The sequence below is a fragment of the Panthera pardus genome, unplaced genomic scaffold (genome assembly GCF_024362965.1).
Source record: "Panthera pardus isolate Hobbes unplaced genomic scaffold, ASM2436296v1 HiC_scaffold_26, whole genome shotgun sequence".
Classification (NCBI taxonomy): Eukaryota; Metazoa; Chordata; class Mammalia; order Carnivora; family Felidae; genus Panthera; species Panthera pardus.
The window spans coordinates 38637415-38652073 of NW_026526832.1; positions in this window are offsets into that span (position 1 = coordinate 38637415).

Genomic DNA, 14659 nt, shown 5'->3' on the forward strand with positions numbered 1-14659 from the left:
GGCTATAAAGCTACTTCTGTGGCCCAGAAAGCCACCTCTTTGTAACGCTGACATGGAAAGTGGCCCGTCACCTACCAGCCCCGGTGGGTTTTAAATCCCTGACACTCACGGCAAAGTGAGGTGGCTACAGGCACTGACCGGGTGGCCCAGAGCCACACACACCCGCGAGGAGGGGACCGGGACACGGCCCGGGTCTCAGGCAGGGACCTGTGGCCCAGAGGCCCTGTGCACTCCCCTCCAGGTCTCAGGGACATCTTAACGGAGACACGAGAGCAGAAACGGATGAGGACAGCCAGCACTCACGGGACCCCTGGGGGGTGCCAGGCCCGGCTCTAAGCTCGCGAACATCAGCTGGCTTAGTCACGACAACCTGACGGTGGTGCCCAAAGCCGGGGAAGGGCCAAGCCTGGGCCTTCGTTCTCCCCCAGGGGTCCAGCCATGGCCTCGGGATGAGACAAATTGCAGGAAGGATGCAGGACAGTTCTTTTCTCCGCCATCAGGGCAGGTGACCCCAGGCCACAAGGGATGATGGGACAGACACCCCGGAGCACATACTGTATCCCTGAACCGTCAGATTTCCCTGCCAGGAAGCAGGCAGACTTACCCCCCGCAAATCCTTGTCTTTCGTGGTTCTCTTTACGAAGCAGAACTTGCGAACAGACTCCCAGAACCCTCCCCTCACCTGCAGGCCCATCCCAAACATCCGTGACTCCCGCTCACACGTCCCTCAAAGCTCCCGGGCCTTCTCATGGGTTCAGTCACCTCCCCAGACTCACTCGTGCTAAGCGAGCACCTCAGAGCGTGACCTCGCGTGGGAATGGGCTCCTTGCGGATGCTCTTGGCCAAGGACATGTCTCGCCAGCGCAGGACAGGTCCTCACCCAACACAACCAACACGACCGCGTCCTCAGGAAAGGGGGGATTTGGACACACGGGAAACAGCACACCAGCCAGAAGGCGGAGACCTACTAGAAACGCCCACGATGGCCAGGCGGCCATGAGAAGCAGGGGAGGGGGAGCAGGCTGTCCCTCGCAGCCTCAGAAGGAACCGGCCGGGGCCGCCCCGATCTCGGGCCGCCGGCCTCCTGACTGTGGTCTGAGCCACGTCAGTCACGGCCGCCCCCAGGGAAGTCACTCGGCCGCCCTGTCGGCCCCAAGCTCGCCCCGCTCCCACTGGGCCTGGCTGGGCGCACGGCCCGAGCACCGGCGGGACCCCCTGGGTCCCTTCCACCCGCCGTCACCCCTGCCACCGCATGAGCCCACCCTGTCCTGTCCCACGGCCTCGTCTCCTCAGACCCTCAGCCTCCAGAGCAGCACCACCCCCCGGTCTTGCCTGCCCTCCGGGCCAAGCGCCAGCGCACCGCCTGAAGGGATCCCACCTGCCCCGAACACAGAGAAGGCTTCGCCGCCCCCTGCTGCTGTCCAGGTGTGTCCCACAGCCCTTCCCGGGGACTGGTCTGCCGGCCGGGCCGCGGGGTCCCCGAGAGCAGGGCTCAGGTCTGTCCTGTGCGCCACTCACTTGTCCCCACAAAGCACCTGGACTCCAGCAAACATTTTCTTTTCTTTTTTTTTAAAGCTTATCTATTTTTGAGTGAGAGAGAGAGAGTGGGGAAGGGGCAGAGAGAGAGAGAGAGGCAGGGGGAGGGGCAGAGAGAGAGAGAGAGGCGGGGGAGGGGCAGAGAGAGAGAGAGAGAGGGCGGGGGGAGGGGCAGAGAGAGAGAGAGAGGCGGGGGGAGGGCAGAGAGAGAGAGAGAGAGGCAGGGGGAGGGGCCAGAGAGAGAGAGGCAGGGGGAGGGGCAGAGAGAGAGAGAGAGGCGGGGGAGAGGCAGAGAGAGAGAGAGAGGTGGGGGTAAGGGCAGAAAGAGAGAGAGGTGGGGGAGGGGCAGAGAGAGAGAGAGAGAGGCGGGGGGAGGGGCAGAGAGAGAGAGAGAGGCGGGGGGAGGGGCAGAGAGAGAGAGAGGCGGGGGGAGGGGCAGAGAGAGAGAGAGAGGCGGGGGGAGGGGCAGAGAGAGAGAGAGAGGCGGGGGGAGGGGCAGAAAGAGAGAGAGAGAGGTGGGGGGAGGGGCAGAGAGAGAGAGAGAGGCGGGGGGAGGGGCAGAGAGAGAGAGAGGCGGGGGGAGGGGCAGAGAGAGAGAGAGGGGCGGGGGAGGGGCAGAGAGAGAGAGAGAGGCGGGGGGAGGGGCAGAGAGAGAGAGAGAGGCAGGGGAGGGGCAGAGAGAGAGAGAGAGAGGTGGGGGGAGGGGCAGAGAGAGAGAGAGGCAGGGGAGAGGCAGAGAGAGAGAGAGGCAGGGGGAGGGGCAGAGAGAGAGAGAGGCGGGGGGGAGGGGCAGAGAGAGAGAGAGAGGCGGGGGAGGGGCAGAGAGAGAGAGAGGGGCGGGGGAGGGGCAGAGAGAGAGAGAGAGGCGGGGGGAGGGGCAGAGAGAGAGAGAGAGGCGGGGGGAGGGGCAGAGAGAGAGAGAGAGGTGGGGGGAGGGGCAGAGAGAGAGAGAGAGGCAGGGGAGGGGCAGAGAGAGAGAGACGTGGGGGGAAGGGCAGAAAGAGAGAGAGAGAGGCGGGGGGAGGGGCAGAGAGAGAGAGAGAGGCGGGGGGAGGGGCAGAGAGAGAGAGAGGCGGGGGAAGGGGCAGAGAGAGAGAGAGAGGCGAGGGGAGGGGCAGAGAGAGAGAGAGAGAGGCGGAGGGAAGGGCAGAGAGAGAGAGAGAGAGGACAAGAGGATCCCAAGCAGGGTCCACACTGTCAGCACAGAACCTGATCTGGGGCTCAAACTCACCAACCGTGAGATGATGCCCTGAGTAGAAATCGAGAGTCTGGCACTCAACCAGCTGAGCCACCCAGGCGCTCCCCCTCCCCCCAACAAACATTTTCTTAAGTGACTTCTCTTGGGCCTGTGTGTCTCCTTTCCCACACAGAGTTCTGAATTTGCACACTGGTCCCAGTCTCAAAGAACCCGTGATGTGGCTCGAGGGGCGGATCTGGCCCGGGCTCGGCCGATCACACACACTTGCTGGGTGTGCGCAACTGGGACCGAGAATTGCAGCCTCCGGGCGTCTGTAACGGTTTAATGCAAGACCGTAGCCCGGAGCTGCCCGCTGCTCCAGAACCGAGGGGAGAAAAGAGAGGCAGGTACGCAGCAGCTTCTAGAAGTCGAGAGGAAGGAAGATGCGGTCCGTGTTCCCTAGTGTGTAGCTGCCACGCACACGGTAGCCACTAACTTAGACTTGAATTAGTGGCATTTAAATTAAAATTAAATAAAATGGCCGCTCTGGGGTCTTCGCCACATCTCCCGTCTCCGGAACTGGGGAAAGGAAGCGGGGAGGTGGGGACCTACAAGCCTCCGAAGGCATTAGGGCAGGACAGAGGGAGAGCCCCCACCTCCTCCATGAATTAACAGGGCCCGTCATCGCCAAAAGGGAGGGAACAATGAGATCCGTAGGGTCCTTGCGTCTGTGGTTAAATAGCAGGTTTGGGGGCGCCCGGGGGGCTCAGTCGGTGCAGCATCCGACTTTAGCTCACGTCATGATCTCACCGTGCCTGGGTTCAAGCCCCGTGTCTCCCTCTCTCTCTGCCCCTCCCCCCTCATGCTCGCTCTCGCTCTCTCTCTCTCTCTTAAAAATAAACATTAAAAACATTTTTTCAATAGTGGGTTTGAAATTGTCAGTAAAGAGAGTGGGAGGGAAGCTCGGGCAGGGGGGCTGCGGGATTAGCAGTGACCCCGAGTCCCCGCCACGTGGCTGGGCCCTGCTCCGTGGTTCCCACCACCTCCGCTCAGCCGCCCCGGGGAGGGGGACCCCAGCAGCACAGCCTTGGAAGCCTTGTCTGCAGGTGCACTTGCCGCCCCCACCAGAGACGGGGAGACGCGCACAGGGGTGTGGGGTGAGGCTGGCCCCTCGGAGCCGTTGTCCAAACGAGAATTCCGTGGCACCGTCTCAGAGCCCCAGCCCGGGCCCTGGTGGAAGCCTTCCCGCCTCCGACTCCGTTTGGCCTTTGCACCGTGTTCACGGAGAGGATGAAAACCACGGATACGTGACTTTGTTAGCGAACCGTGGGCATGGGTCAGGTACTTACCAGTACGTGCTCGCTGGAGGATGAAGAAAGGAGTCTGTAACCTGGAGGCCCCCGATCCGGAGGGAGGCCCCTTAAAGCCCCTTTAAGCCCCGCCTTCGTAGAACCGGACCAGGACGCGCAGAAGAGGGAGCACAGGTGTCGGGGCCCCAGCACACTCCACCCACACCGGCTCGCAGCCTGAAACCACTCCATCCTCTGGAGCCACATTCCCCCGGGCTGGAAACAGGGATCCGAGACGCTCACGAAAAGGGCTACCAGAGGAAAGTGTCGACCCGTCTCACAAAGAGCGACGCAGAATTCACCTTTACTCCTCATTCTTCTCACCTTTGTGCTCATCAGCCTTTGTGCTCATTGTCTAGGCTGTCGGTATCCCAGCCTGCAGAATACGCCGTCTCTAAAGACAGGGATGCTTTCCGGCTCCGGTCTGGTCCCCGAAGCCTGGCCCAAGCCTCGCCCTGCGAGGCGATGTCGCCAGTGTGATTCTGCAAATAAACGGGTGAACCCGTGAAGAGCGCACTCGGTGCCCAACTGGAATTAGTGCCTTTTTAAGATGAAAAGCCCTGTGTCTGATCACCGACGTAAAGCAGGCTGGATTGAATGAAGTGCGCGTCCCCCTGATGAAGCTGTGTCACACCCGGGCTTACTTTCCAAAGATTCCCGGGTGCAGGGCTCAGGGGCCAGGACCCACACGTAAGCATCGCCATAATTGGGAGATTGGGGAGATCAAGTTCCAGCTCCATTCTGAGCTTTTGGAGCAACTAGAAAAACAAATGCAACATATCTGTGAGTGAGTTGAGGCATGTTTTATGTGCTGAGTGCTGGCGTGTAATTGATAGAAACACAGCTCATCGTGTTGAAGCAACTGAGAAAAACACATTGAAAAGAAGTAAAACAATATAAAATATAGCTGGAGCTCGTGAATGATACGCCATTTATTTTCCTTGCACACCATATTGGATCGCAGAGAAGAGTGATGTCATTATTTTATTATTTATCACTACTGGGACTGAGCCATATGAGGCTTGGCTGAGGTATCTGGATTTCAGACCATTCGTTTTCCGCTTTTATCATTAATCATTCCTCCAGCCAAACACCGGAGCGATGGAAATGCGGAGATCCCAAGCCCCCAGCCGTTATGAGTGTGCGAGACTTACATGCACGTCTCCATGTGCGCCGTTGGGCCGAAGATGCTGCGAAAGCATAACGCCATGCAGGGCTGGTGCTGGGAAGTCTCTCAGGGGTCACCTGGGCCCCTCGCTTCCCAGGCTAAGGGTCGAGGCCTGGGGAGAGGCAGCATCCACTGGAGAGCACCTTCATTCCTAGATGCATGGTTTGGGTGAGTAATGTAAGTGCCCCCAACCTATTTTCTTTTTTTAATTTTTTGTAATATTTATTTAATTGTGAGAAAGACACAGAAACAGAGAGCAAGCAGGGGAGGAGCAGAGAGAGAGGGAGACACAGAATCCAAAGCAGGCTCCAGGCTCCGAGCTGTCAGCACAGAGCTCGATGCGGGGCTTGAACTCACGAACCGTGAGATCGTGACCCGAGCCGAAGTCAGACGCTTAACCAACTCAGCCACCCCGGCACCCCCAACCTATTTTCTTATTTGCAAAATCCCCTCCTTGCCCTCCTCCTGCTCCTCCTCATCATGGTCCCCCTCCCAAGAGGGGAACGTTTGTGTCAAATATTCTAGAAGCAACATGACTCCGTAGAGGTGGGCTCAGGCACTCAGCTCCGGGTCACTGGGGCATCCCTCCATGGATGCCCTAAGACGGCACAAATCACTCGCCTCCGAGGGGCATGACTTCCCGTGGCCCTTCAGCCACCGCACTGCCCAACACGACTGGGCCACCGGCCACACGTCACCGTTGAGTCGTTGAAATGTGGCTACTCCAAATTGAGATGTGCTGTAAATGTAAGACATTTACTGGATTTGAAGGGTGAATACAAAAAGAGTCAATTATCTCCTTCATACTTTCCTAGTAATTACAGGGAAATGGCAACATTTCAGTATAAGAGGTCCAATAAAATATATTACTAAAACTAATTGTACCTGTTTCATTTTTTCTTTTTTTTATTTTTTATTTTGTTTTTTTTTCAATATATGAAATTTATTGTCAAATTGGTTTCCATACAACACCCAGTGCTCACCCAAAAAGGTGCCCTCCTCAATGCCCATCGCTCACCCTCTCCTCCCTCCCACCCCCCATCAACCCTCAGTTTGTTCTCAGTGTTTCATTTTCTTTTAATGTGGCTACTAGAAAATGTGAAATTGCACACGTGGCTCCCATCGGTGGCCCACATTCACTTCCTCTCGGAAGCTGTCCTAACACCCCCGCTTGGCCCAGCCTGGCCGTCACGTGGGATTTCCTCTTCGTTCAGCAGCACCCGCAGTGAGACAGCAGCCCAGCTAAGACGAGGGGGCTTGTCCGAGGCAGCCAAGCCCTTGGCCCCAGTCTGCCTGCTCCTGGAATCTTCACGCAGCAGTAAGAACTCAGTCTACACCCATTCTTGCCTTGAAACCTTCACTGTCAATTTTCAGGCTTTCCCCATGGCATCATTTAAAACAGACACTCCAGAGATACTATAATCCCAGGGCCAATGGCATAGTTGAGTGTTCTGGGTTAATTGTGTCCCCAGGTCCTAACCCCGAGTGCCCATGCATATGAACTTACTTGGAAACTGGGTCTTTGCAGAAGCAATTAGCAAGGATCAGGTCCTACTGGACTAGGGTGACCCTAAATCCAGTGGCTGGAGCTCTTATAAGAAGAGGAAATGCCTGCTGAAGACAGACACAGGAGCACGCCGTGGGCAACAGAGGCAGACGGACGGCGCAGTCCTGCGGGCAGGGACAGCAAGGATAGATGGCCGCCACCGGCTGCTGGAAGAGGCAAGGAAGGGTCGTACCCAGAGTCTCAGAGGGAAGCCGGCTCCTGCTGCCATGTCATTTGTGGTACTTGGTGACAGCAGCCCTGGGAAATTAATATGCTGTCAGGGAGGGACCTTGCTGCAAAGGCCGCGTACTCTCCATGATGAAAAGACTTTATTTTGCAGGTTCATAACTAAATAGCTGTCTTTTTGGAAAAAAATGCGTATTTTTTTAATTGTTTTTAATGTTTTATTTTTGAAACAGAGAGAGAGAGAGACAGAGAGAGAGAGACAGAGCATGAGCAGGGGGAGGGGCGGAGAGAGAGGGAGACACAGAATCGGAAGCGGGCTCCAGGCTCCAAGCCGTCAGCACAGAGCCTGACGCGGGGCTCGAACCCACAGACCGCGAGATCGTGACCTAAGCCGAAGTCGGATGCCTAACCAACTGAGCCACCTAGGTGCCCCTGGAAAAAATACATATTTTATTAGTAATCATAAGACATAGCATCTAAAACAAAGCATGAAGAGTACATAATGCATAGTTCCATTTGTCAAAACACAGTTTGGTGACAGAGAGTTGACCAACAGTTACCTGGAACTAGGCGTGCAGGAAGAAACAGGCCACCGAGGGGCACGAGGGAACTTTTGGGGGTGATGGAAATGTTTTGAATTTTGAATCAGTGGCGGGTTCATGGGTCTATACGTTCTTCAAAACTCTTCAAAATGCACAGTTCAAATGACGCAGGTCCTTGTATCTTTCAATTAAGTTGATAAAAAACTAAGCAGGGCATCGTAATAAACTGCGATGTTATTTGATAAATGCTAGCAGAGTCATTTCCATCCTGACTTGGCGTTAGCAAGGTCTCTGCTACCCTGCACCACCTCTACTGTTTTAGCTTCTCGAACAAGCTTCTGGGCTGCAAAGTCAGGACTGAACTTCTGGTTGTAGGTGTCCGTGGCATAGATTTTATTATTTTTCATTGAAGGAAAGATTTTTGGTTTTTTTGTTTTTTTTTTTAATTTTTTTTTTTTAACATTCATTTATTTTTGAGACAGGGAGAGACAGAGCATGAACAGGGGAGGGTCAGAGAGAGGGAGACACAGAATCTGAAACAGGCTCCAGGCTCTGAGCGGTCAGCACAGAGCCCGACGCGGGGCTCGAACTCACGGACCGCTAGATCGTGACCTGAGCCGAAGTCGGCCCCTTAACCGACTGAGCCACCCAGGCGCCCCTGAAGGAAAGATTTTTGTACTGCTGACACAGTGAAAGGAAGTGAAAGTCGAATGTTAACAGAAAACAAACACGCTTTTAAAAATCACATTCAGGTCAGAGTTTTTATACTAACATTTTTAGCACACGTATAGCCGCAATTTTTTTCACCTTTTAAATATTTCACACAATGCCTCGTGTGGTCCCATTGGGTCTCTTAGCCTTTCCTTTACACTTTCTGAGCATATTTTTTCACAAGTGATTTTCATCCATTTGAAAGAACAGGTGGAAATAAGACTGCAAACAAACGGTCAAACGTAGGAGTCTTTAAAATCTTGTCTAGGTGAGTCACATCTGCTTGACACGCTATGAAAAACGATTAATCACAAACTCCTCACCTAAAGAAACTGCTAATGCTCAGGCTAATCACAATGCTCTCGTCATATCAATAGAGTAAGCAAATGATGCAAATAGTATTTTAAATATCAGTGAATCTTGATGACATTTTAGCTACACGAGAGTTTTTTTAATGTGAGACACACACGCCCCAGTTTTCTTCCAGCCTTAAGCGATGGCATCATCCACCATTAACATACAATCAAAAAAATTTTTCTGCATCCTTTCCACCAAAAAGCGACCACATAGACAAAAGAGCTATCCCGTGCCACGGCACTTTGTGTTTACAAAGGCGCTCTGACGGCTTTCAGCCAAAGGCAGGGAGCTGGGACCTGGCTGGACATCGATACAATTTCCATGCACACTCAGGAACTCCAGTGAGCACAGAGTTAGAAATACTTTAAAGGTATTCTTGGAAAAAACCAGAAAATATCTGGATGAAAAGGGGTGAATATGACCACCACAATGACCCACAACGATGTTCATTTACATGCCTTGCCCTGTTTTTCTTCCACACCACACAATTTCATCACATACCTGCTTAACCAATTAGAGATTCGGAGGCGGGGGGACTAATTATTACTTGGCCATTGGTAGAGCGATTGTCGGCCCCATAAGTCATCAGAAGCGTAGATAATGCGCTCCAACACTGATAGGATTTTACCTATTTTCGTGTTCACCCACGCCCAATACTAAATAAAATGTACGTGCCAGCATGATACCACTGTAGGCAGATTTTTCAGAGAATTCAGACAAAGTTGAGTTCTTTCAAATAAAATTATTTGTTAGGTATATCCTATTGGATCCTTAAATGCATTGATTTTTTCAGTGATCAATGGAGCCTCTTATTAACAGACAGGTTCCCCCCTTTACTCTGTGAACCACACGGAGTTTTATTCAAGTCAGTGAGAGCATTGGCCCACAGTGGTACCTCTTCTGGCATTTATTTCACAGGACTTGTGAGAATGGCTGTAGCTGCCCACCCATCATCTCAAAAGATTTCTAAGGAAGGGGCGTCTGGGGGGCTCTGTCGGTTAAGTGTCACCCTTGATTTCGGCTCAGGTCATGATCTCGGGGTTCATGAAATTGAGCCCTGCATCGGGCTCTGCACGGACAGCACGGAGCCTGCTTCGGATTCTCTCTCTCCCTCTCTCTCTGCCCCTCCCCCACTCATCCTCTTTCTCTCCCAAATAAATAAATAACATTGTAAAAAAATCTTAAAAAAGAAATTCTAAGGACAGAATGCCCACACCGAGCTGCAGTTCTTTCGCATCTAAACTAAAAGAAAATCTTGGGCTGAACAGAGCTTATCTTTACCTTCAAGGTCAACAGCAGGACAGTCCTCAGTCAGGCTGACAGCCTGGTTCCTGGGCATCCCCAGGACTGCACCGGGCGCTAGGCTGTCCTGACTCTCAGACTCTGCGTCGCTTTGCTTGGGGACGCCTCTCATGTCTTTGGAAATAAAAGACAAACAAGATTCCAGCTGAAGTGGTGACAAAGAGATCATTGTTCCAGGGTTTGGCAGAGAGTAAAGGAGGCTCGGTGTCGTCGCGGCCAACTGCTATCACATGCAGCGTTTTCTTTCCAGCCTTAGCTCACGACGCGGCCCAGAAATAAAGGTGAACCATCGCTTGTCAGACACGGGTCGGAATGAAATGTAATTAGGAAGAAATATGTGTCCTGACTGTCTAGAAAGACCGAGCTCCCTGAAAATCCAGGCAGCGCGAGCCCGGGGAGACTACTTGTGGGAGCAGCGCGCCAGCCCCTCGCCCTCCTCATGACCCGAGGTCACCGGCGACCAGGGCCCGTCCGTCACAGGTAGGCCGTTAGCCTGCGTCTTGTCCTGTAGGAAAGCGGATGCAGCGACGTGCCCTCGAGCGAACGCAGCTCTGTTGTTTTACACGCTCAAAACACGTGCGATTTCAAGGACTTCGAAATGCACGGTTTTGTTTATCAAGTACGCACGCCTGGGTTGTCCCACGTACAAATCACTCGTTTCTGAGGATGGTGAACAAGCAAGACAACAGTCAAACAAGTGCACCGAGGCTCACAGACTCCAGTTGGGTGATGGAGGCCACACAGCAGGTATGCAGGGGCCCGCATCCCTGTCTCCTGACTCCAAGTCATGCTCCACACTCTCCCGCTGTGTGTCTGACCCAAGCACAGGTTGTCTGGGCCCCTTCACCACGATCCTGTGGGTCAGCCGCGGGGAAGGACGCCCGACTTCAAAAAGACCAGCCAGAGAGGCTCTACCCTACTTGAACCAGGAACAAAGGGCTGGTGGATATCGACCAGCAACGGTTGATTTTTTTTTAATTTTTTTAAATGTTTATTTATTCTTGAGAGAGAGAGAGAGACAGAGACAGAGCTCGAGGGATGGAGGAGGAGAGAGAGAGAGGGAGACACAGGATCGGAAGCAGGCTCCAGGCCCTGAGCTGTCAGCACAGAGCCCAACACAGGGCTCAAACTCACAAACTGAGGGATCATGACCTGAGCTGAAGTCGAATGCTTAACCAACTAAGTCACCTAGGTGCCCCTGGAATTGATATTCTTGGATCATCTGCTACATTCTGTTGAATGTGGCCTCTGCCCGTGGGACTCCCACCTTCTGAACATCAGCACACAAGCAAAATGGCGGCACTCTGGACTCATCTCAGCAGACTAGGTTTGGTTTGTGGTTGAGCTCAAGTGCTCTGCTTCAGCATCAGACATGAGCAGCACAACAGAGCCCCTCACTGAATGTTAGAGATACAGAAAACAGTCGAAGAGAGGCGAGGTGAGGCGAGGCGAGGCGAGGCGAGGCGAGGCGAGGCGAGGCAGGGCCCGGCAAGGCAAGGCAAGGCAAGGCAAGGCTGGCAGGGCAGGGCAAGGCAAGGCAGAAATAGAAATAGACACAAATGAGTTACTTCAAATCTCTACTGGCATTCCTCGGGGTGTCAATTATTTCCAACTCCTTTCATTACGAGAACTGGAAATGTACCCAGAGCAGCCCATGGCCTGGATTGACATGCAGACTTCTAACTTTGTCTTTGTGATCTGACATTTCTAAAGGTCTAGAATGGAGAACGGTTTGTATTTTGTGGTGATGTTTTAGAAGATGAACAACAACACAAAGCTGGTTGGCCATGGCCAAGGAAACCCCGTTGGCTTCGTGCTTGCTGCAGCGACGGTGTCTGTGGAAATTCCATCTGGGGCTACGGTAACTCCGTATCGGACCTATCGGGACCCCCGTAAGCCCGGGCGGCCGTGATTCCAAATTCCATGTAGGAGATCACCGGGAGCTGTTTGGGTAAGTTATTTCCTGTAGAAAATAGTTACTTATTTCCTAGTTATTTCCTCTAGAGCCACCCACAATTACTGTGGAAAAGGTTAAACTGGAACAGAGGGGTTTCCTAGCCCCTGTCCAACCTCGGTGCAGATCTACACAGCAAGCGGTTGTGAGAAATTTCCCCAGAGACGCCAGCCAACCAGAGGCCGGCTCTCGTCCTGCCCCTCAGTGTATTGTTATGTATTGACAACCCACACCACTGGTTGTCGAATGGCAGATTAAACATCAGAATTAACTGAGATGCTAAACCAGATAGAATAAAAACAGAATCACAATGAGAATTAACGCACACTCTCGTGAGGAGTGGGGTGCGTAGGTCCAGGCCAAACACAAATACATAGAAAGTCAGCGGCTGAGGGTGTGTGGAGGTGGGGCCCGGCAGGGTGGTCCTCAGGGCTGCAGCCTGTCACCGTTCTGCCCTGTGTCCCCAAGCACGGTGGCACACGTGAGTGCCATGAAGGCTTGTGCGGGGCACTGGAGTGACACTCCAGAGCGGGAAGCATCTAGGTCATGGAGTGGCCGCCCCCCTTGCTCTCAGAGAGCATGAGGCTAACGGTCCTGGACCAGGGTGCCACGCCAGAGGCCCTTCCCTAGCTGTGTCCGGCTTCCTAATTCGTGCTGCCAGTGAGTTAGCACTTCATCAGCAACAACTATGCAGCGGGCTGAGGAATGTTTTGGAATATAAACGATTCCTAGGACCACTGAATTGTGCAGATGTGGGTCTAGATTCATCATGAGCAAAGCATAATACGGATTCTAGACATGGCGTTCATGAAGTACGATCGTGATTCTTTACAACCAAAACTGGGGGCGGGGGGGCCTGTCATTAGCATCCGACTTCCGCTCAGGTCATGCTCTCGAGGTTTGTGGGTTCGAGCCCCACGTGGAGCTCGCCACTCTCAGCACGGAGCCTGCTTGAGATTCTCTCTCTCCCTCTCCCTCTGCCCCTCTCCCACGAGCTCTCTTTCTCTCTCTCTCTCTCTCTCTCTCTCTCTCTCAAAAATAAATAAACATTTAAAAAAATATATTTTAAAAAACTAGGTAGATACTGAACACAAGTGTTACGGAATACATTCATTTTTATAAAAGTATTTAATTAAATTTTGCAAAAAGTACATTTCGACTATCAACTTTATTAAAATAATTTTATTATTTTTTTTATATTCACTAATTATTGTTTCCATTTTGCCTTGTAAGAATTCTGAATATTTTACCAAGAAAGCGCTCTCAAAAAACATCATGAAAAACCCACCTAATTTAACTTTTATTTACCTAGCTTTATAATGTATTGGTAAAATGCTTACATTTTATATTTTGCAACTGTATTTTCCTTCCTTTTTTTTAATGTTTTTAAACATTTATTTTTATTTTTGAGGGACAGAGAGACGGAGCATGAGCATGGGAGGAGCAGAGAGAGAGGAAGACACAGAAGCTGAAGCAGGCTCCCGGCTCTGAGCTGTCAGCCCAGAGCCCAACGCGGGGCTCGATCCCACAAACTGTAAGATCATGACCTGAGCCAAAATCAAGAGTCCGACGCTCTACCAACTGAGCCACCCAGGCGCCCTTTCATTTCTAATCTTTTAGGTCAGGGGTGGTGGATTTTTTTCTATAAAAGGCCTGTGTTATGTCATTAAGAATGATTGGAGGTGGTATTTTCCTACAAATAGAAAACCTGAAAATGGAGCCTAAAGGCAGAGAAGAAATAGTAACAGAAAACATTCGCAGAGGCAGCCTGTCAAAATTTTAATAACAATAAAGATGAGCACACTTTTGTCAAATACGACCCACGTAAAATTTATGAAGGGGGCATCACAAGTTTATTTTGTGAAAATTTAAGTATGACAGCAAATACGAGCAAGAAAATTATTCTAAATCAAATCCACAACTTGAGCAATTTGCTATTTTTGCCAATTTCAGTCATAAAAAAATGTAACTTCCCATATATTTTGATTTTGTTTCTATGAACAAATATTGATTATGAACAAGTACGAAGGATTTTTGTTAGAACTGTTTACAGCTTGTTTGTAATTTTTAAATGCGAAACAAAAAAAAACATAGTGTGTGGGTCTCCATTAGTCACAGGCTCCGCGAATGTCGGGACGGGCCCAGATGAAAGCACAGGAGGGGCTGCTTTCTGGGCAAACAGGAGAAAAGCCTACACACTGAGAGATACGCATCAGGTGTCTCCCTGAAAGACTGTTTTTGGTCACGGAAATCCCAAATGAGAAGGTGCAGATCCCCATCCCCAAGTTGCCTCCGGCCCCCGTTCCTCAGGCCGACGGGCGATGATGCCCACGGCGTCTCCAGAATCTACTGTTCCTCCCTCACTTCCCAGCACAAGTCTACCCAAAACGTCCACTCTGGTGCACCAGCCACCCTGGCCTGCTGCCCGGCCATGGAGACCCGGGCTCGCCTGGTATGGCCCCACCGGCCCGCCACACCCGTCTCGACACTCGGTTCACGTCTGCCTCCTTGATGAAGCTTTTCCCTGACTACACATGACTGTGTCTCTTCTGTCACCTTGGACGGTACGTGTTCTCTGCACCCCAGGAGGAAGGTGCTCTGAAGTTACGTTGCCAATGAGCGATGCGTCACTCCCCAACAGGTTTGTGGTTCTGGTAAGACCCGGAATTTGCTGAGGCACCACCACACCGGGTCCTGTCAGGAATTTGCCGTCCGCTCTCAAGGTGGTAGCAGTCATCCAATGCTATGTATCAACTGTATCTCAATAAAGCTGGAAACATTTTTTCCAAAAAAAAGAATTCGTAAACAAAAACAAAAGGGATGTAAAAGGA